Below are 21961 nucleotides of genomic sequence, written 5' to 3' on the forward strand. Positions count from 1 at the left end.
AAAGTGGAGAAAAAAATTCCCCAGTATAAAACTTTTTAAGATTAAATTAAAAGCTAAACTTGTGTTTTTTCTCTTTTGAGGCTAGCGTCTGAGTAAATCAAAATATGTTTTGTTTTAAATTTACAAGTCGTAAATACTTGTAAACCTAATGACTAATTTCCTAAGCAATATATATCTTTTCACACGTATAGGGTCTCGTTGAAATACAAACCTAAATGCTACTAGAAAGAGGTTTGAATTCAGGGAAATTATGGGTCTTAAAGATCTTAAAAATACTATAGTGAAACTTGCAGTTTGAGATAAGAAATCTACATGTCTTTGTGAAATCCAGAGACTCTTGACAAAGTATTTCTGTGAGGTCTGAGGGGGATAGAGGAGCAAGTTCCTTCTATTGACAGAGACTCACGGCCTCTTAAGGTACTGGCCACTCCAGCTGAGTAGACATTCTGGAGCACAAGGAACAGAATTTCAGAATGACAGAGCGGTCACCGAACTACTGACTTATAAAAAAATAAATAAATAAAAGCTTTCCTCTTGTCCTCTTGTCCATGTATTATCTATGAACCGAAGCCAGTCTCCCAGTGGGAAAGCGGGGGAAGAGAGGAGGTGGGTAGCAGAGTCAAGCTGGTGAATTAATCATTTAGGTGTTAAAATCTATGCTGTATATGGAAAGAGGTGAAACAGAGTAAGGCATTTAATATATTTAAGAATTCCAGTCAGATGAGAACGAATTCCTTAACTTTGCTCTGCCTCAGTTTCCTTTATTCAGATGTTGGGACTAATAGGCATCTGTGTTATATATTGGGTGTCTAAAGAAGTAACTAACATCTATTAATGAAATAGAAAGTCCAAGGGCTGAAATGGGAAACAATTACACTGATTCTCTCTCTTAATGTCTAAATAACATTCAGGTTGTTTAATGAGGTAAAAATAAATTCACCATCTTTTCTAAGTTACTAATACTCTCCCAAATTGAGGATTCCCATTTTCAGACCCACTTCTGACTCTAACATGTTCATTCTTGATTCTGAGAGCCCAGCCAAATAGCCTTTAGAGAGGCTTCAGTCTCTGAAGAATTCCAAGGGACCCCCCGCCCCCGCCATTCCATGCACAGCACAATATATGTGGAAGGGAGGCTGCTCAGCATAACTCCCCAGAGAAGGAAGAAGCTGCTGCACCTTCTTTGATTGTCTTCTAAGAATTCCTGAGCAGATTCATTTCTGATGCAGAGTACCTGAGCAGAGCAAAAATGATCGCCATTTGAAATTGGGGATCACTTGCAAACCATTCTCACAAAGGCCTGGAACCCATCTCTACAACCCCTTGGCTCACTCATGAGACTGCTATGCATGACATGGTCTCAGGAGCATTCTGTCCTGACGCCAGGAGCATCATGTCATGCACCCTGCGCCATTCAGGATTCATCTCAGGTACCCAGTCGTTATAACTTCTTTCTCACAATCCTCCCTGAAACAGGGGTAGGAGAGTAGACTAGAAGCCACACTACATGTGAAGATTCCACAATGCCTCTTTAGCAATTCATGTCAGAGTGAGTCCGTTTAGTTTATGCGACTGCAGATGGTTTTTATGACTTTGCTCTTACTTATAGGTTTCAATTGTTTTATACTTCCTGAAAAACCTCCCCATTCCATCAGTGAGGAATCAGACAGAAAGAGCTATTTACTTACCAAAACCAAGTCATCCCATAGCTGTGTGGAATCTACTCCAACATTCAGCCTCCCGTTCGAAGTATAATTCCCAGTAGGGTTCTCTCTCTTAGCTTTCCCCTTTCTAGGTGAGTTCAGAAAGGGTTTTTATCTCAGGTCTGCCTGTCCTCATCATTTATCAAGGATGTTACAGTGGTCCCATTTACAAATGAGGGCACTTAGTCTCAAGAAGACTAAAAGGCATACTCTAGCTGATGGAGAAGACAGCTTAGTTAGATGTATAAGGTATTGATCCTTTTCAGTAAAAAAAAAAAAAAAAATCACTTATCTTTGCTTGCAGTGTTTCTGACCCAAGGGTCTCCAATCTTTGTCAAGCCTCTTTAACTGGCCTACTTCTTGATTCCTCTACTCAACAAATATGGGTCACATGATTCAGCTGAATTGAAGTCACCTGGCAGACTGTTTCCTGCCGTCATCAATAGCACACATACCTTTGCCCTTTAACCAATCACAGAATTTTCTTATTCTTTATTATCTTTTAAGTACTTAAAGAGAGCTTTAAATAATTCTTCAAAGGAAGCCACTATCATTTGCAGCTTTAATAATTCATTTATAAAAAATTAAAAATTTGTAGTGAGACATTATAAATTGAAAACGTTATTTGATCCTTTGGTTTCATCATATTTGCTTGAGGAAATGACCAGGAGCTTAAAGTCTAACATTGACAAGCTCAGATATATAACCACCATGGAAAGAGTGAAGATCTTGGAATTGTTGGCATTTGGTTTTGTGAAGACAGATGCTTTCACCTTGTATATGTTTTTCTCTTCCTTATTAGTAGTATAAGAAGCTAATTATAATAAAATAGCCCAGTACCATGAAAATTAAATTAGCCTGAATAATAACTGTTTGATGTTTGCCGACTTTGAAAGAACAAAGATGTGACCTCTCCGAGTAAGACCCAAGGAGAAATTTTTCTTTCTTCCATCCCTCCTTAAAGAGTAGTTTCTTTAATAATAATAAAAAAAAATAACAAATTTTAAGGTCACTTCCTTTTTCATGGCTTAATTCTACATTCCATTCCAGGAAGAAGGAATTGAAATCTCTGAGAGGTGGTTGCAGTCATTAATTATTTACACTTAACATAATGTTTGCTGAGTATCTACTAAGTACTAATCAGACACTCTCTTCAATATTATATAGACATGAACATGAATTAGACACAGGCCTTAGAGTTTGCCCAAGAAAATATGTAAGAAAAACCAATCACAAGCACATGTTGACAAATGTGCTTGTGACAAATGACAAAACTGGGAAACATTTCCCAGAGGAGATCACATTGGATATAGTCCCAGAAGATTTGAGTTGCTATCCCAGAGGAGCCAGGAAGAACATTCCAGAAAGAGGGAACAATTATTCAGAAGTGTAGAAATAGGCAAGTTGGAGATTGTAAGTTCGGGAGGTAAATAACTCGGACTTAAAATTTGAAGTCAAAGTACATCAGAAAGGTTTTCTCTCCTCCAGTCCATTCAGGAGCCTAACTGGCTAAGATAGTGATAACACTTTAATCCAATACATCACTTAAATTGCTTTGATGAGTGGACTTAAATAGTCTTTTCACAGTATCCCTCTTCCACAATCTCTGGTGGGCCAGAAAGGTGCCAAAAGAGAAGTGAGCTGACATTAGGGGGCCTGCATGGTGACAGACTGGTCACTTTCTCCAAAACACAGGTGCTCATGAAAAAGCATGTTGTAAGATGTTGAGTACTGTAGAATAGATGCTATTATAAAACCACAGGGAATTGGTTAGCGAAACCTAAGGTTAGTGGGTCTAAATCTTGGGACGAAGAGGTTTTTAAACTCATATAGAATTACATACGTAAGGTGGGGAGGCGATATGAAAGTGGGGGCCAGTGTTTCTGCAAATGATTATGTGGGGTAGTGAGCTTGTCACAGAAGGACTCTATATCAGGAGCCATCTTGGCATGTCATGAAGTGGTTGTACATTTTTGAAAAGCATTAGGATTATGTTTTTTACTTTCTATACGATAGTAATTTTACATTTAGGTAATCAAGTATAACTATACACCAAATCATCTACTTTAGGTGTCTCCAGGCATTGATTCAAATTGATTCTATGGAGCACACTCTTAGGTGCTAGGGATACAAAGAAGGAAGAAAAGAGGCCACAATTCCCGCCCTTCAGGCTACTACTGTGAGATTGAGAATACGTTACTGTGCCAAAAGGCAGTCTGAAGACTATGAACCATGCTTCCTTTGGGGAGGTACTACAGCAATGGGAATGGTTAATGCTCAAAATTAAGAGAAACCATTCCAATGTAAATTGTACCCCATATAGTCATTTGAAACCTATCTCTTTTAGAAGGTGTCAACTTTTTTCTCTTTGGATTCAGGATCAATAAAACAACAATTTAGGAAATCTCAGGAGGCTACAAAAATGGGTGTCCCAAGAACATGAGTCGAAAAATACTTGAATCCTTACACTACTCGGATAAAACTAAAGAATCCACACCCTACTGCTCCTACCCCAGCCGTACCCATCAAAGTAATTCATCAGAATTAGTGCTCTTTTTGATGAGGCAATAATGAACTGACATCTAATTTTAGTATATATCATAAGTAGATTATTAGCTCATGCCAGCACAAAGAGTGTTGCCATTGCCACTGATATTTGATTAACCTTACAAAGACCATCCACAGGCTATGTGTAGGATTTTCATGGAACTCGAGGAGTTCTTGCATCACATTTTGAGAAACACTACTTCATTATACTTTATGCTGGTGTCGTCTTGGATACTGTTCTGTCTAGGATACACAGATGGACAGTTCATGCTTCTAGAAAGGTAAGAGATGGAAACTTTACACGTGCAACTTTCAGGAAAACTTCAGAAAACCATCAGGTTAATACATTCACACTTTACTTACTAGATTGCTTGGAAATGATTTTTGGTCAGAATAGGTTTTGGGGGGGATTTTTTTGAAAGTATAGGAAGTTGCTTTTTTTTTTCATCTGTGATATTTAGCATTCTAGCCATATATGCACACTTTTATCAGAGATGCTTAATCATTTTTTGGTTTACTTTTCAAGAAGCCTGAAATGAGTTCGGGTTTTCTATGACTTTGGTAAATAAATATGTAGTAGAGGGAAAGTCCAACTCATTTTAAATTTGCATTTTTTTCTCCACAGAGAGCATATTTACCAGTCTCTATTCTCCAATTTTTGTCATCACTGCAATAGTCTCTGGCTGGGCACATAAATAAACCACACACACACACACACACACACACACACACACACACTCCCCTATGCACATCCTTTGCTACTGTGACATAAAGTTTTGGAGTTTGTCGTTCTGATGGCCACTGGTTGAAATTCCCATTTCAAAAAATCATGAAACAAATTGAAAAATCCTTAGATTTTACTTCATTCATACACCCAGCAAGAGAGAGAAACTTAATTTGAAAAAAAGGTGGTGATGGAGACTAGATTTCCTATCCAGCAGGGAGCTTTACAGCATGAATAAGATGCCAAGAAATGAACCAATAGGGTACTGTGTGTGATCATTTTAAAAGGGGAAAACTATTCTACAGGACTCACGAGCGATTACTTCAAATGTTTGTGTAAATATGGTTTAGTTCATCATCACCTTTTCCAATTATGTGTATGTTCAGCTCTAAAGTACAGCCGCCTCTTCCTTGTTTAAAATGCCACCAACAGAACTAGTATTTTCATTAATACAATGTTTACAATGCCCACAAATGATGGTAGGAATATAGGAGTCTTTTGTTATTTGTAAACTAAACACATCTCAAAGAGGTGCCCCATTAGCTTTAGCTTGGCTTTTTGAACTCAGCCTTTTAAAAAATTATAATTTTTAGGTTCTTCCTGAAATTTTCAGATTTCTCTAATGATTATTATCATCACATAAGTAAAACAATATATTTTATTCCTATATTTTATGCAATATAATTGCATACCAAAAGAGACTAGAAATTAAATCATAGTTTAATAAAAACAATTTGATTTTTCAGGTCAGTTATGGACCCACTAATACCTGGAAGTTACCTATAAGTTTGTTTGTAGTGAAATTTTATTCTTAGAGGACTGTCAAATATTTTAACTGCATTAAAGAGTTAAGCAAGGCATCTTTGTGTAGTGGTTATGAGCAAGGACTTGGAGAAGATGGCCTGGTTTCACTAACTACCTGCATGACTTTGGGAACCTGCCAGACCTCTCTGTGCTGTTTCTTCATCTGTAAAATGGGGATAATAATAGATCCTATCTCAGAGGTTTGTTGTGAAGGCTAAATTAATAGATATATGTTAGAAGAGTGAAACAAAACTGTTTGCTTTTGCTAATATGGTATATCACAATAGTAAATAGGGGTTCAAGAAGGAATAAAAGGAGAACTATGTAATGTAGAGCACAAACAGAAAGAAGCCTTTGCAAACACTAGGTTTTGAAGGATGCCTTTACATCTTTGGCCCACTCCAGGAGTCAGAATGTTATCTATAAATATAATTGAGTCTTTCTGATTCAGGTATCTTTCCTTAATAATATCTGAAGACAATGTTTTTATTTATTTTTTATTTTTTAATTTAATTTTAATTTTTTTTTAAATATGAAATTTATTGTCAAATTGGAAGACAGTGTTTTTAACACTTAAGGGGCATCAAAAACTTGGGGCACCTCAGTGGCTCAGTGGTTGAGCGTCTGACTCTAGATTTCCGTTCAGGTCATGATCTCACAGCTCATGGGTTCCAGACCCACACTGAGCCCTACGTCAGGCTCTGCAGAAACAGTATGGGGCCTGCTTGGAATTCTCTCACTCTTCCTCCCTCTCTGCCCCTCCCCTGCTAGCATGTACACTCTCTCTCCTTCTTAAAATAAATACATAACCTTAAAAAGAAAGAATAACTGAGTGCTGAGTGCCTTTGGCTTTGATTGTCACCTGTATTGTCCAGGGTCCTCTAGTCTTCAAGGTTGATATGTTTGGCATTTAAGTCTTTTTCACTCCCATGTTTAGCTATTGGCTCATTTGGGCTTTCTTTCTGTTCATTTTAATTTAGTCCCAGCTTGAATTATCATCTTTCTTCTTGGTTAGCTACTGCTTGCTGCTCTATCTGCTGCTCACCCTAGTTCCACCTTTTCCAAACTCAGAAAGATTTTTTAAAGGAATGTATGCTATCCCACCTCATCTGATTGCTTATATCCAGCTGTCCTGCTTCAAAAAGCACAAGAGACACACCATGTGTCACTGGAGTGAATGATGGTTACTGCCGTGCAAGTTCTCAGTGGTAACAATCCTAGTTGATTCCTCACCAGCATCTCTAAATCAAAATAGGAAACAATGGTTTTATGGTACAATATACTAGTTTAAACACATTGGTCTGCTCTTACTGCTTAAAGTCATAGGTTAGAAGAGGAGAGAACCATATATCTTTGGATCTGAACTGGCGCCCAAGACATGAGTTCCAGCATCTGTTAAATATCCCAGAGCTATTCTAGTCCTTAAAGTGATTCCTCACTGCTCATTTGAAAACAGATGTTAAGAAGGAAAAGGGCATACTGAAAACCAAGCATGAACTAAAGACCTTCAGAAAATCGCTTTAATACTTGCTCAGTGGGAAGACTTGTTCTGTTGAATCCATACTTTATCAGAATGCCTTCTCAGAAGACATTAAAAAAAAAAAAAAAAAAAGCCTTGTCAGCAGAAAGCATTTAGATCTAGTAAAGGCCCTTTGGAAGAGCCAAAGACGGTGTTTACTCCATGTTGCCATATCTTTTGTCCTTTTTTCACTGAAATTCAGGCAAAGTAGCATGGCAGGCAGAATGTGGTGGTATACTGGAAAGGTGATGGTGATGGACTGGACTAGACTAGGTGATGAAGTCAGAATTTAAGTCCAAGATCTGTTATTTGGAAAAGCCACTGCTCTCTCTAAATGTCAACATCTATTCAGGTAAGGAGGCAATAACATCTGTCTCACAGAATGTTGTGAAGATTAAATGAGACTTTTTTATATTATTAATAGTATTATTGGGCATTATTGATTTTTTCTTTTTTTTATTATTTTTAAAAATTTTTTTCAATATATGAAGTTTATTGTCAAATTGGTTTCCATACAATACCCAGTGCTCATCCCAAAAGGTGCCCTCCTCAATACCCATCACCCACCTTCCCCTCCCTCCCACCCCCCATCAACCCTCAGTTTGTTCTCAGTTTTTAACAGTCTCTTATGCTTTGGCTCTCTTCCACTCTAACCTCTTTTTTTTTCCTTCCCCTCCCCCATGGGTTTCTGTTAAGTTTCTCAGGATCCACATAAGAGTGAAACCATATGGTATCTGTCTTTCTCTGTATGGCTTATTTCACTTAGCATAACACTCTCCAGTTCCATCCATGTTGCTACAAAGGGCCATATTTCATTCTTTCTCATTGCCACGTAGTACTCCATTGTGTATATAAACCACAATTTCTTTATCCATTCATCAGTTGATGGACATTTAGGCTCTTTCCATAATTTGGCTATTGTTGAGAGTGCTGCTATAAACATTGGGGTTGTGGAGGTTCCTCAAAAAATTAAAAATAGACCTACCCTATTATTGATTTTTATTAGCAATTAATAATTTTGACATTATAGATCTGAATAATTAAGGTCTCCAAACCTTGTTTTCCACCAAACTGGATGTCTGATTTCCTTTGCTTTTTTCTTTTTTCTAGAAATTCATAGTCTGCATGTCTTCTGGGATGCAGTAGGTAGAGTGTGAAGAGCTCCAACATTGGAATATGAGAAATCTGAAGTCAAACTGTGATGAAGGCACTCTGCATTCATGTATTAGTGCCAATCAAGTCTTTGATGGCTGGCTTTCCTTTCATAATATGGGGCTAATGACACCTATTTTGCATAGTTGTGAAGATGATTAGTGATGATGTATAAAGGAGCCTAGCATAGGGAATAGTTCACAGTAAACAACCATTATACTATATTTTTTGTTTTTTCATGACTTCCTATTATTATGGACAATATGGGTTTACCTTTGTTCAGAATTACTTTACAAGTCTTCAAGTATTGTGCTCAATGGGTAGTAAATGCTGACAAGATTACACCTTGAAAAAGAGGAGGCTTTAGACTTGATAAATCATTAAACGGTCATATGGGGGCCTCAAAAGTTATTTTCTCTTTAAATACCTTAACTGGACATTCTTTAGAAACTCAAGTTCTTGAAGAATTAAACATTAATAAGACATGGTTACTGCCTTCAGGAAGCTTATATCCCTCTTGGAGGCATTTTTTTCACTAATATCTATGTCCAACCAAATGTTATCTTTGTATAGGGACTAGACTGTGAAGAAAAATAATGCTTTCAGAGATTAGACAGAAGTCTTTGAAGTCATCTTTCTGTCAAAGGGTATGGGTAATGGGGAGCTGGGTGGGGGGCAGAATTAAAATCTGTTAACTGTATTCTATGAGTCAGGCACAGCACCAGACAAGTTATATTCATTGTTTTAGTTAATCCCAAAACAATCCTATGAGAAGGGCTGCAAAATGTTGACTTTATATATGAAAACAACTGGTAATCTCACAGAGGTGAAACAACCTTATCTCTGGTCATACACCCAGTGAGTGTTGGAAATGGGATTCCAATCATTAACGGGGAGGGGGTGCGAAAGTGGGTTTTGTTCAATTTCACAGAATTTTTTTTTTAATCTGAGTGTCTCACCTTTTCCAAAAATGTCTTCTTTTCTCCCCTTGATTTTCTCCTTTCCTTTTCTGTTGGGCCCAACAATGAATTCAATTCTAGACTTTGGCACCCTCTGATCAGGGCTATAGCTATTCTTTCTGTGCACATAGCCCAGAGGGCTTGTCTTATTTTTTAACCTACACACTTAGAGCAAAAAGAACTGATAGCTATTTCAGATGTGCTTGTGTTTAGTATTTAAATAAAAGGAAATTCACCCAGCATTAATTTAATTGTAGAAATACAGAACAGAATATACCTCAATTAAGATATACAGCTCAATCATTTATACTTTTATTTAACAAATATTAGTGACTATTTCCCCCAGTAAGTCACAAAACTTTATAAAGCAGTTTTAGGTGATCAGTATAGTCAGCCACAAGGACCAAATTAACATGGCTTACCAGAAGGATTGTTTTTTCTTTTATGTATCAACCAATCTGAAGATGGATAATCCAGGATAGGAAAAGAAGAAGGGTGGAGGGGTGAAAGGACCAGGAGTCTGTTTTTCTTGCTCTGTGTGTGTGCATGCGTGTGTGGTGTACATATGTTGTATAGAATACTTAACATGGGGTTTACCCTCTTAGCTAGAGACCTACCATACCACTGAGTTTGTCTCTTTAAAAAAAAAAAACATTCTGCAAAACCTAGCTAGCAACTTCACCATACATCTTAGCCAGAATCTATCACATGGTCACTCCTAGGAGCAGGAAGACCTGTGTTGTGGTTCAGAATGTAAAAATTAGAAGAAAAAGTATTATCAGAAAGACATAAAAAGGTCTTTGTAGAATGTGAGGAATTTTAGCCTCCATAATAGAGAAAGCAAGGTGGAAAAGGGCTACAAATAGCTTGGAAGAAGCTATCAGCTCATCTACAATGTCAGACACAGGAAGCTACTGGTCTTCCCTGAGCCATGTTTGATGCCACAAAGGACATTCTGGTTCTACTATTTACTGTGAAACAGCGTTCGAGTTTCTTGACTTCTGTCGAGCTTAGCTTCCCTGTTTATAAAACACAAATAACTGAAGTGTTTACTTTAAAGTATTCTTGTGACTATTTTATACAACAGTGAATTTTTTTTAATTTCATTTCAGAATTTAACTGCACAGATATATAGGATTTTTTAAACCAAATATCACATTATATAGTCTGTGAACTTTTGTATTCTTTTTACTTAACATGACAATTACAGACATTACCTCATATCATGATTTTAATGGCTACATAGTGTTCTGATTATGAATTTGACATATTTCTAATTCCCAAACTATTGCCCCTGTGGAATGTTTCCATTTGTTTACTATTGTAAATAATGCTATAGTGAATATTTCTTAGATATAAATCTTTTTTTGTCTTATTTTTTTGACATAATATTTATTTTTTTATTGAAAAAAATTTTTTTTAATTTACATTCTAGTTAGCATATAGTGCAACAATGATTTCAGGGGTAGATTCCTTAATGCCCTTTATCCATTTAGCCCATCCCCCCCTTCCACAATCCCTACTGTAACCCTCTGTTTGTTCTCCATATTTAAGAGTCTCTTGTGTTTTGTCCCCCTCCATGTTTTTATGTTATTTTTGCTTCCCTTCCTTTATGTTCATCTGTTTTATACAACAGTGAATGTTAAGGGCTTAGTATTGTACCTGGCACACAGTAAACTTCAATAAATACGTGCAACTATAAAGATAATCATTGATATTATTGAGTATAATACTTCTACTTCTCCTTCACTAGAGAAGTGCATTATCTGCATATTGCCATTGGTTTTCTGCCTTTACTTTCTTTCTTTCTTTTTTTCTTTTTTTTGGATTAGGAATACCCAGCCTGAGCTTTGGATGTGTCCTCTGAGGAAGTACCCATGACACAGACCACACGGGACACCAACTCTGATATCAGGGAAAGGTTCCACAACAGTTGAGTTTGAACATGGGATCACTGAGCTCCTTGGCGCAGAGCTGCTAATGTCCCCTCTTGAGCTGACAGAGGCTGGTGCTGCCTTGAAGCATGCCATGCCAATTCACAGCAAGGTCTTTATTGTTGAAACTCTTGCATAATGACATCTTTATTCATGTGAAAATACAGGATGAATTTCAACTATATGATATTGTTTATGTTCATCAGAAATGTTATTTGTCTTTACAAAGTCTGGTTTCAATGAACCGGCTATGTAATGGATATTAAATAAACATGGAATTTTACACATTCATAATATTTGGTTTCTTGTTGTGATTTTGATGAACTACACTTTCAAGCACTGTCAGTTCATCCTTATTTACAAACAAAACATTTGCTTGTAGCAGAGTGATATAGTGACTTGCTTTATTTTAAGATAAGTCAACTTTTCTATTCAATGTTTAATGTGAAACTGACTCAAAAATGTTCTTTTAGGCCACATTTACATTTCTCGCTGTATAACATGTATTATACTATTTTAACTTAATGCTGTGAGCTATATAAACCAAAGACATTCTAATTCTGTTTTTAATGTATTTTTTCCAAGATAAATAATTTATAATGTACTAATAAAACTAAGGAGCTCATATTAAAAGGCTTATATTATATGACCTACTGAAATTGATCTATGGAAATTGACTCTCTTTAAAGTAATTTTATGAAATTATTTTGTATAAAATTGACTTTCTTATATGAATTCTTGACAACAAATATAAAACAAAAAGAACTTGAAATTTCTCTCTCCATCCTCCCACACACTAAAGAGAAGTAATGAAATACCTTCTAACTTCATGATTTGGGATTTCTTAGAAAAAGAAAGCAGATGAATAGTAAACATTTTAGTTACACATATCAGCTTCTGGTTGCTTCTTTAGAATAAAACTCCTTTTCAAAGTATACCTAGTCTTTTCACATCTTTAAAGTGATCAAGTTTTATTTGTGGATTTATTTGTAAAATGTTTTCATTTTGCCATCTAGGGGAAGAAATGTCTTTTTTTTTTAACCTGAAAATAAATAACCCTAAGCCCACGTTCCTTCATCCTGATAACCTCTGCTCATAACAGGCACCCTAGAAGCACTCATATGTATCACGTGAGGGAAGAACAGTTCTGAAAGGACAAATGAATATTCCAAACATCAAGGTTCCGTTTACCTTGAAAGTGCTTATTTAAAATGGGTACTCATGGCATACCGTGCACAACTAACGTCATCATGTAGGCATGTATTTGACTCTGCCTTTATAGGGAGGCACCAGAAAGATACTGGAGAAGGGAAAGCTGACTAGCTTTTAGAGAGGGTTTCTAATAACAAGGTGATAGTGTCTTCATGCCTATTGTCTGGTCTTTAGTTTCGAAGGTTGGAGTGGCGGGGAGGAAGGAACTGAAGAAACGGAAAAGTAGAAATGAAGAGATGGACGAAGTCTATAGGAATTTTCATGATAGAATGCTGATTACTATAAGCATACTTCAGAGCATCTAGCCCCAGCTTGCCGAGGCCAGAGAGATTATTTAGAACTTTAAATTCCATAAAAAATGCTTTTCTATGCCATTTTGTGGATCGGGCTACTCTTGTGGGTGACTAACCTCACCCATTCCTAGGATTCTTTCCTTTTGACTAGTTCCATTTTTCAGGCATTGACCTTTCCCTGACCTCAGCCCGAAACTCTGGGTCACCTTGCTAGAGCCTTGGTGTGGTGCTGAATAGAGGGCTTACCAGATTGTTGGCACCGGATAAGTGGTACTGAGCACAATCGTCCTCTTTCATGAGCTAGAGGGAAGTTGCCTTTTCTAGGGTTCAGAGAGCTGAGCTGACTTATGCCTCCTTTTCATTCTGTTGCCCAGTAATTTTCCCTCTGGCCAGATCTGCAAACTGGTTGCCTCGCAGGAAGGTGACATGCACCACTGATGCAAAAAGGGGGGAAAAAAAGACTACTGGCATCAGGACAACATTCAACAGTACTTCAAAAGTTTCATTTTATGGTAAAATAGGTCAATTATTCGCTCCAAATAATTAAAAACTTTAATGGCTTAAACTTAATCTCAGATATCTTTATGTTCCTATGTTGTTATTTAATTACACTCCTCTTCTGAGTGGAATCATTATCTGAACACCTGCTTTGCCAGTTTTCCCAAATTATCCTAGAGAAGAACCTTATCGTCTTGAAAAGAAAAACATGTATTTCCCAAGTTTTTAAACACTAAAAAAAAAAGAAAGTCTAATTATACCTCGGAGACTCTAAATAATCTCTACCATTGGCCTCCGTGTCACCATATAGTCATGGGTTCACCACATAGTCATGGGTCCACCAGCAGGCTGGTGATTTCTGATGTTCTAGACTGTTGTGCATCTTTTCTAGGAAAAAAACCAGTGGGTCTCAAAGCCGAGATTCAAGGGCTACAGTGAATAGCAAATTCTTGCCTTATGTCACACGGTAAGGCAAGTGCAATGTACCAGCCTGCCTCTGTCAAATGAATCCTATGACAATATTGATAATTCCACAGGCTACCTCTCTATATTCCGTATTTGCTCCCATTCTAAGAATGTAAGTGCCAAAAAAGGACCAAAAAATAAGAAAAAGAAACAGAAACAGAAAAAAAAAAAGGATCTCAAAAGCTAATGGGAAACATCAAGCTAATCCCTTATCTTGCCATCCAACTTGTCAGTTCTTGGGAAAATAGGGCTTCAAATTATTTTTCAAATGAATAGACTCATGTCTTATATTTGGACATTTAGTCCTAAAGGGGGAAAAATGTGGAAGTTTTTAATACCATTTTGCTATGTAAAATACTCATGAATATTTCCACCATATTAGGTAATTCACTCTCAAATATACTTGTGATTCCGAGTGGCTTGGCCTCAGTGCCGCAGAACGCAACCATCAGTCACTGTTGGCTCCGCACAGGACGCATTGTGCCCTGTGAGCTCTAAAGCAATCAAACGAGTCTGCAAATGTTCTTCAAAGAATACATGTAGAATGTTACTTCGTTAAACATCTCCTTGGCATTCATTCTATTTTCCACTTTGAATTGCTGCATTTAGTTTTGTAATGACCTTCTATAGCAAGGAGGTTTTATTAACTCTTTGATCTTCCAGCTTTGGGATGAAAACAAAGAAAATATAAATGAGCACTTTGTACACTGTCTTCTAGAGGAGAGCAGAAGAAAAAAGGAAATATGTTTTCATCAAACAGATTGGTCTGTGTGGAGACTTTCAGCCCTTCCTGTTCTTTTCTTCCTTTAAGCAAAATGCTTATCAATGTTGTACATGTGTTTGTTTTAACGTCGTCTGTATAACTAGGTCTTTGTTTCTCTTCTCTCTAGCTCCTGTAGCCGAGGTTAGGGTCAGATATCTCTTTGTGGATTTTCTTTTTTAAGGCATTCTCCATCCTTGGTTTCCTCTAACTCTACGTGCAATTCTTAGGAAATTTGCCATCCTATTTGTGGGACACTGGCAGCCCTGCTCTGTTTCCAACTGTTCCTTTGTGTGCATCCATGTGAGTGGAGAAGGGGAGGGGATCCCTGGTCAGGTAGCTGCCCAATATTGCAATGTGAAAAAGACTCTGCATCTAAATCCTAGGTCTGTACTTCATTGTGACTATGTCTATGTATTCTGGAGCATAATCCCAAAATTTAGTTATCTTGCTCCTGAAGTCCTAACCTCAATATTATTAATATATAGATAAGACACTGCCTTTCACATTGACTGTTTTTATTTTTTATTATCCTTCATTTTGCTTCATCTTACATACTCATTTGATTCTACCTTTTGAGACTTTATCACAACTTTGGAAGCAAAACTTTAGGTACAATATTATAAAATACCAGTATTTTATGTTAAAAAGTAAATCCAAAGCATGAAAATAGTTATCAGAACAAATCTTTTCCCAATATTATAATCAGCTACTTATTACATCATAAACACTTTCTTTAGCATCTTGAGATTTGAAACTCTTATTTGTTGTTAAATCTAAAGCATCCTGAACTGAGAGACTGGAGACTTTCTGGATTTCTCAATTTAGACTCTAGAATAACAGGTGGTTTCATTGTATGCCGATAATGTTGTCTGGTCCCCTTGCAGTGTCTTAGGTTCATTGGAAATGGAAACCTGTTGTTTACCTTGAAATGGATTCATTTCATTTTGGCTAAGTTTTTCTTTTACTTAACTCATTTAACACTTACCATTTGTTGTGGTAGTGATGTGTTAAAAGTGTTCACCTATGTAATTTACCAGCCTTACTTCAGAGATGAAAAAACAATGAGTAACCGTTTACCTAGGTTCCCTGTCCAAGGAAAGGAGTCCCACCATTAGAACATCACTTTTTCATTCCTTTTCTTTCAAAGTTTTAATTTGCTTTTCTGGGTCAAAGAGTGGGAGGAAATGATCAACGACTGAAATGATCAATATTCAGCTTTTCATCCTTGGCATTTTCTCAATTGACAGTCCTGTCTCTTAAGAGAAGTTGCAACCAGCTTGGCAAACCCCTTTCTACATCCTCAATTGTTGCCTTTGGGTGGTTTTTTCCTTCTGAGAACATTCCTTCCTCATTAGCAATTCTATATCATTTCACATTTCTTTGTCTAGTCATACTTAAAAAAAAATTTTAATGTTTATTTTTGAGAGAGACAGAGACAGAGAGAGTGAGTGGCAGAGAGAGACGGAGACGTAGAATCCAAAGCAGTCTCCAGGCTGTCAGTACAGAGCCCCATGTGGGGCTTGAACCCACCAGCCATGAGATCAGAACCTGAGCAGAAATCAAGAGTTAGACGCTCAACCCACTGAGCCACTCAGGCATCCCTGTCTAGTCATACTTTAAATTATAATTTCCCAGAGATGAAACCTTGTGTATATATTCTAGAATACAGTCTAAAAATATTTTCCAATAATATCAATAACTGTAAATTGCTGACAACCCTGAGACTGCTTCTGTTAGGACATTTGAAATTATAGATAAATAACTTACTTTGAAAGGGTACCAGTCTGGCAGTTGTGATCAGTCTAACAGTCTAATTTACATACACATTTGGAATATTTCTAAATATTTTATGGAAATACTTTTTAATCACAAAATAAATAACAGAGCAATCGGAATTTACATACATGCAATGCTTTAATCTTACGTACAAAAAAAGATGACAGGCAGAAAGAATAACGAATTATTAAATGAAAATTTGATAAACATATACATTGAAGAAATGCTAAAATTTGACATTTTGAAATACTAATTGTTTTAAATGGTCCCAGAAAGACTGGAAAAGATTGATGGAAAAAAAATCAGGTTACTCACAAAATTCTTTTCTATTTTTACCTTTTGGTGGCCCATTAAAAAAGGGGGGAGTTTAAACACCATATAACATTTACTCAGTGGCTAATAGCATTTTAAACCTGTTTGATATTTTACACTTCTTTCAAAAAAATCTTAAAATATGTAATCATAGAATAATATTGTGGAGGGTGTACATAGGGTGTACTATTAAACAGCTGAAGAGAAAATGCTTTATAGCAGACAATTATTTATTTAGATTTTTTCAGCCATGTTACTAGATCAAAGAGTAAATTTGTTTTTCTACTTTGCCAAATGATGGGAGAAAAAGAATGTAAGGATCAAGGGCTCTTGTGAAAAGTCTGATTGCCTTGGTGCTTTAGAGAAAAAATCCTAAGGAGCTCTTGGTTAAAAATGGTGAATTAATTACATGCACTCATCTCTTCTCCTTCTACAACCTCTGCCAAAATGATAGCAAAAGAAAAACAAAGGTATCTGCCTACAAGAAAAGGATAAAGAAAAAAAACAGAGGACATGGGATTTCAACAACTATTTAGAAAAGAAGCAGGTAGAGAAGTATAGGCAGATCAGAGGGACAAAGCCAGGAGGTTGGGTCAAAAAGTCCTGAAGGGCTGAATATAGAAGCAAGGATGAAGTGCAGGGCTAAAAACCAGAGGAGGGGTAGAAAGTTTGACTATAGACAAGATGAACCCTCCCTCCCACCCCCGCCTACACAAACACATATATATACACACAATACAAGCACACAACACACATACTACCCTGTAGGAAAGAGGGGATTATTCTCCAAAGAAAATGGACTATACTGGCCACTAGTTTTAAGGATCTCAGGCATAGCAGAGGCTGAGGCTAAAACACAGGACTAAAATAAATGAAAGTTTAGTACTAAATTGTAAAACCTCCATCCCCTTCTCTGGCTCTGCTTTCAAAATGTTGACAGCAAGGAACAGGCCTTTCTAGGTAGGAGACTTCAAGACACCTCTCTGGAAAAATTGAAAGGACCCCAAGGAAAGACTCATACAAATTGAAATCTGGGGTTCACCTAGGAAAATGCTGCCTTACTAGTCAATCTCCCTACAGTGAACTTTATCGTCCGCAAACTCTGACCGTGCTCTGAGCTTTCATTCAGCTTAATTAAGTCTCATTCTTAAAATATGATTGGTAACTAAGAATTACCAGACACAGAAGAAAAGTCTTCAACATGACAGATGAGGACAAAAAAATCTAAACTCAGAGGGAAAGATAGTGACCCAAAGAATAGAGAAACAATTCAAAATTATCTATAGTTCTATACCTTCAGATATATGAGAAAATAATGCATCCAAAAAACAAGAACAGAATGTTATTTAAAAAGGAACAGGGGCACCTGGGTGCCTTAGTTGGTTAAGTGCCCAACTTTTGATTTCGGCTCAGGTTATGATCTCACAGTTCATGAGTTCAAGCCCCGAATCAGGCTCTGTAGTGACAGTGCAGAGCATGCTTAGGATTCTCTCTCTCCCAATCTTTCTGCCATTCCCCCTCATGCTTGCCGCCCCCTCTCTCAAAATAAATAAACTTAAAAAAAAAACTTAAAAAAAAGAATTAGCATCTATCTCAATATAATGAACATACAAAGAAAATACATTTCTCTTGTAATTGTATTCATGAGCTAATGGTAAATATCCTGTGTGGCCAGGGTTATGATTCTCTCACAAATTTTGCAATGGAAGAAAAAAGTCCACAACTTATAATGAAGGGACTTCAAAGAGATGAGAAATGGCCAAGCTCACTATGTGCCAAACTCAGTACAGTCCAGACTTCACACAATTTCCCATAAATTCAAGGACTCCAGACTGATCCAAGTCACTCATAGTACTGAGCATTCTAGGAATGGTAGCGAATTAATCAAAGAGACTATTACAGGGATTGGGTCAACTTCAGGGTCTTAGAACCACCCAGGATCATTAATGAGATACTAAAATTCTAGGGCTTCATACATTCATCCATTCACTCCTTGATTCTTCAAACATTTAGTTACTATCATTCTTTCCTCTTCTCTGTGCTCTAAAACATTTGTCTTTAATACAAAATAACAAATAAAATTAATTATCCTTTTATTACAATAAAGTTTATTGTAACCTTTTTTTGATCCTTCTATATTCTCACCACTGCATTTTATTCCCAGCTTACCCACTCCCACCTTTGCCAGAAAAAAAGTCACATTGTAAGTCTGTCTCATACAGCACTGTGTATATAGTGGTTTATTATAGTACTGTATATTCATGTCAGTAATACTTGATATTAATTTGAATACATATGGTGGCATGTGTGCTGTTGGCCAAATATTCTTCCTGTGCACACAGCAGAATTATAGTTCCTTTTCCTCTTTGAAGTTAGTTATGCCCAATGGAATTTGAGCAAAAGTGAGTATAAATTGCTATAGCTTTTTCTCTTTGCCATGGTGACTGGAAATGTTCCAAGAGCTTTTATCTTAGACTTAAGTGAGGATGATACAGAGTAAACTTCCAAGTAAACCCATGGATAAGTAGAGTGAGCAAGAAATCATCTTTGTTTCATAAAATCTCTGAGATTTGAGGATTATTTACATTACAGCAAAATCCACGTTTCCTGATTGATACAAATATAATATAAATATATTCAGTTTTTTCCTCATAGCCAGTAAGCCAATATATATGATGGGTATCATTCTAAGCTTTCAGTTGGTGAGCATTCATATGCCATTTTGTGTTTTCCCTTAATGGTACTTCCCTCTGTTGTTGTTTAGTTACTCCATTAATTTAGTTCTGGTGAATAATTTTGGCCCATACTGATGATCAAATGTTGCAAATGGTTGTTCTGGAGCTTTCACCTGAAGTTCCTTCCTTTCTTCAAAGAAATAGAGGAAATAGAGGCTGAAGGCCAACAGGGAATTAGAAATTGGTGGAAGACATCTGACATTATAAAACCCAAGCAACATTGCAAGCTGGCAGATGTTACTAATAGTATAAAAAGTAGGTTCAAGAAACCATGGCCTTCATAACATGACATAATTAAGGTGTTCTGAAGAAAGAGAATATTAGTTTTCTCTTGCTGTGTAACAAATCTCCCCAAACTTAGCAGAAATTCAGAAGTGGTTTAGATGGTGGTTATGGCTCAAAGTTTTCAAAGCCTGAAGAGCTCTCTGGCATAACAGTCTCATCATGGGGCTTCTTGAGTGACCTCACATTATAACAGCCAACTTTTCCCAGAGCAAGTGATACAAGAGAACAGGATAGAAGCTTTAATGTTGTTTCTACACTTAGAAGTTATACCCTGTCATTTTCACAATATCCGGTTTGCTACACAGCCAACTCCATTCAGTATGGGATGAATCAACAGAAGGGTGTCAATACCCAAAGACAAGGATCACTGGAGGCCATCGTGGGGGCTGGCTGCTACAGTGGAAGAACCATGGTTAAAGAGGAACACAGCAACTGCATTGCATCTTGGCAAAGGGATTCTGCTATGACGGACTTGTTGTTTGTTTATTTAGTGTTCCCATTCTAGAAAAACTATCCCATGCCATCTGCATTTACCCAATGGGATGTAATAAGTAAACATGTTTCAATAATATGAAAAATGATTGATTGAGACTCCTCATGAGCTACTGGCTTAAAAAGATATTTTACCCCAATATTCCATAGTGTTTTCTCATCATTTGTGTAAAATTGTAAATAATTAAAAAGATTGAACTTTTGGTCTCTCAGCTAAGTCTTTCTTTGTGAAAAATACTATTTTTCTATTATGTAAATATCAAGATATGTTAACCAAGTTAAATTATATTTTTTCTAATAGTAAAATCTGAAAAAATAAAGAATAATTATAACATATAGCATTTACTGCCAGCTGCAACTGTACTTTTGGAATAATTATTTCCTCAGATTATTCAGCAATGATTGATAATCACCATTTTGATTTCTCTTCTTTTCTAACGTCTTTAAAATTGGAAATATTATTTGAATTTCATTATAATGCCAAATTCATTATATACTTTAAGAATTCCTGTTTGAAGTTTTTATTATTGCATAAAAAGATGAATATAATGAAATATTTCATTTGCAAATTTTTAGTGAAGACATTACTTCCACCTTTTTTTGAAATTTTAAAATTTATGTTCATTTCTTTTTTTACATATAAAAAGCAGCAGAAAACATCTAGCATGATGGTGACAAGACCATGACCATCTAAATGGCACCGACATTCTTTTCTTCTCAAACAAAAATGTCCTCTGTTGACTTCCCTAGTTTACTGAGGGGTCTCATCTGAAAAGTTCTTTTCTAGTTTGGTTTGTTTGTAATCTGGAATGTATTTCCCATAGAAATAGTGTTAAGTATAGTAATGAAGTAAACAAATTAGTCCTCAGAAGCCCTCTTCACCAGAGAATTCCTCAATTTAGTATTCTCCACCTAGAGAATCTAATCCCCTTGTATGGAAAAGCCTAAAGACAGGGGGCTTATTGGAAGGATGTACTGCAGCTTCTGTGGTTTAGAGGAAAAAATAGTGGTCATAAGCTTCTTTCATTTTCTTCCTGGTGACCTACACACGTCTTTTTTTTTCCCCCTACTATTATTTCCTCTGCTTCCACTCAGCGTTTATGTCCTTCCTTGGTTCACAACAGACACAGAACTTTCCTCTTAGATAACCACCATCACCACCACCACCACAACAAATAGCCAACACTTACTGAGTGCTACTACAAAGTAGATGCTGGTCCAAGCATCCTGTGTGTATTCTCACTTCATCTTCACGACAACTCAGGTGGAAGGCATTCTTATTATTCCCCTTTACAGCTGAGATAACTGAGGAATACAGAAGTTGAATAACCTGTTTAGAACCATGCAGTTAGGAGATGGGATAAGAATTTAAACTTAAACAGTTTGTGGATTTCACCTCTTATTACCGTGAGAAGATAGAAAACAGACACACACACACACACACACACACACACGATTTTTTCTCTACTAAAACTGAAAACAAATGGAAATAAAACAATACTTAACTTATGATTTTAATTAAGCAGCAGTGGGAAAAGCAAGGTCTCGGAAATCAGTGATAACTTATACATGTCATCTCCATTTCAAGGGAAAAACCTGGCTTTTTTTTTTTTAATTTTTTTTTCAACGTTTATTTATTTTTGGGACAGAGAGAGACAGAGCATGAACGGGGGAGGGGCAGAGAGAGAGGGAGACACAGAATCTGAAACAGGCTCCAGGCTCTGAGCCATCAGCCCAGAGCCTGACGCGGGGCTCGAACTCACGGACCGCGAGATCGTGACCTGGCTG

The 21961-nt window shown here is 36.6% G+C and overlaps 1 long non-coding RNA gene across 1 annotated transcript in view; it reads left to right on the plus strand.

Moving 5' to 3' along the window:
* Positions 1 to 11950, plus strand: part of LOC113593549 (uncharacterized) — a 39279-nt gene extending 27329 nt beyond the window's left edge. Inside the window, exon 3 of the long non-coding RNA XR_003413761.2 lies at positions 11241 to 11950. This is a non-coding gene — a long non-coding RNA (uncharacterized LOC113593549). The remainder of the gene's footprint in view (positions 1 to 11240) is intronic.
* Positions 11951 to 21961: the final 10011 nt, after the last annotated feature.

This window comes from Acinonyx jubatus, chromosome A1 (genome assembly GCF_027475565.1).
Source record: "Acinonyx jubatus isolate Ajub_Pintada_27869175 chromosome A1, VMU_Ajub_asm_v1.0, whole genome shotgun sequence".
Lineage (NCBI taxonomy): Eukaryota > Metazoa > Chordata > Mammalia > Carnivora > Felidae > Acinonyx > Acinonyx jubatus.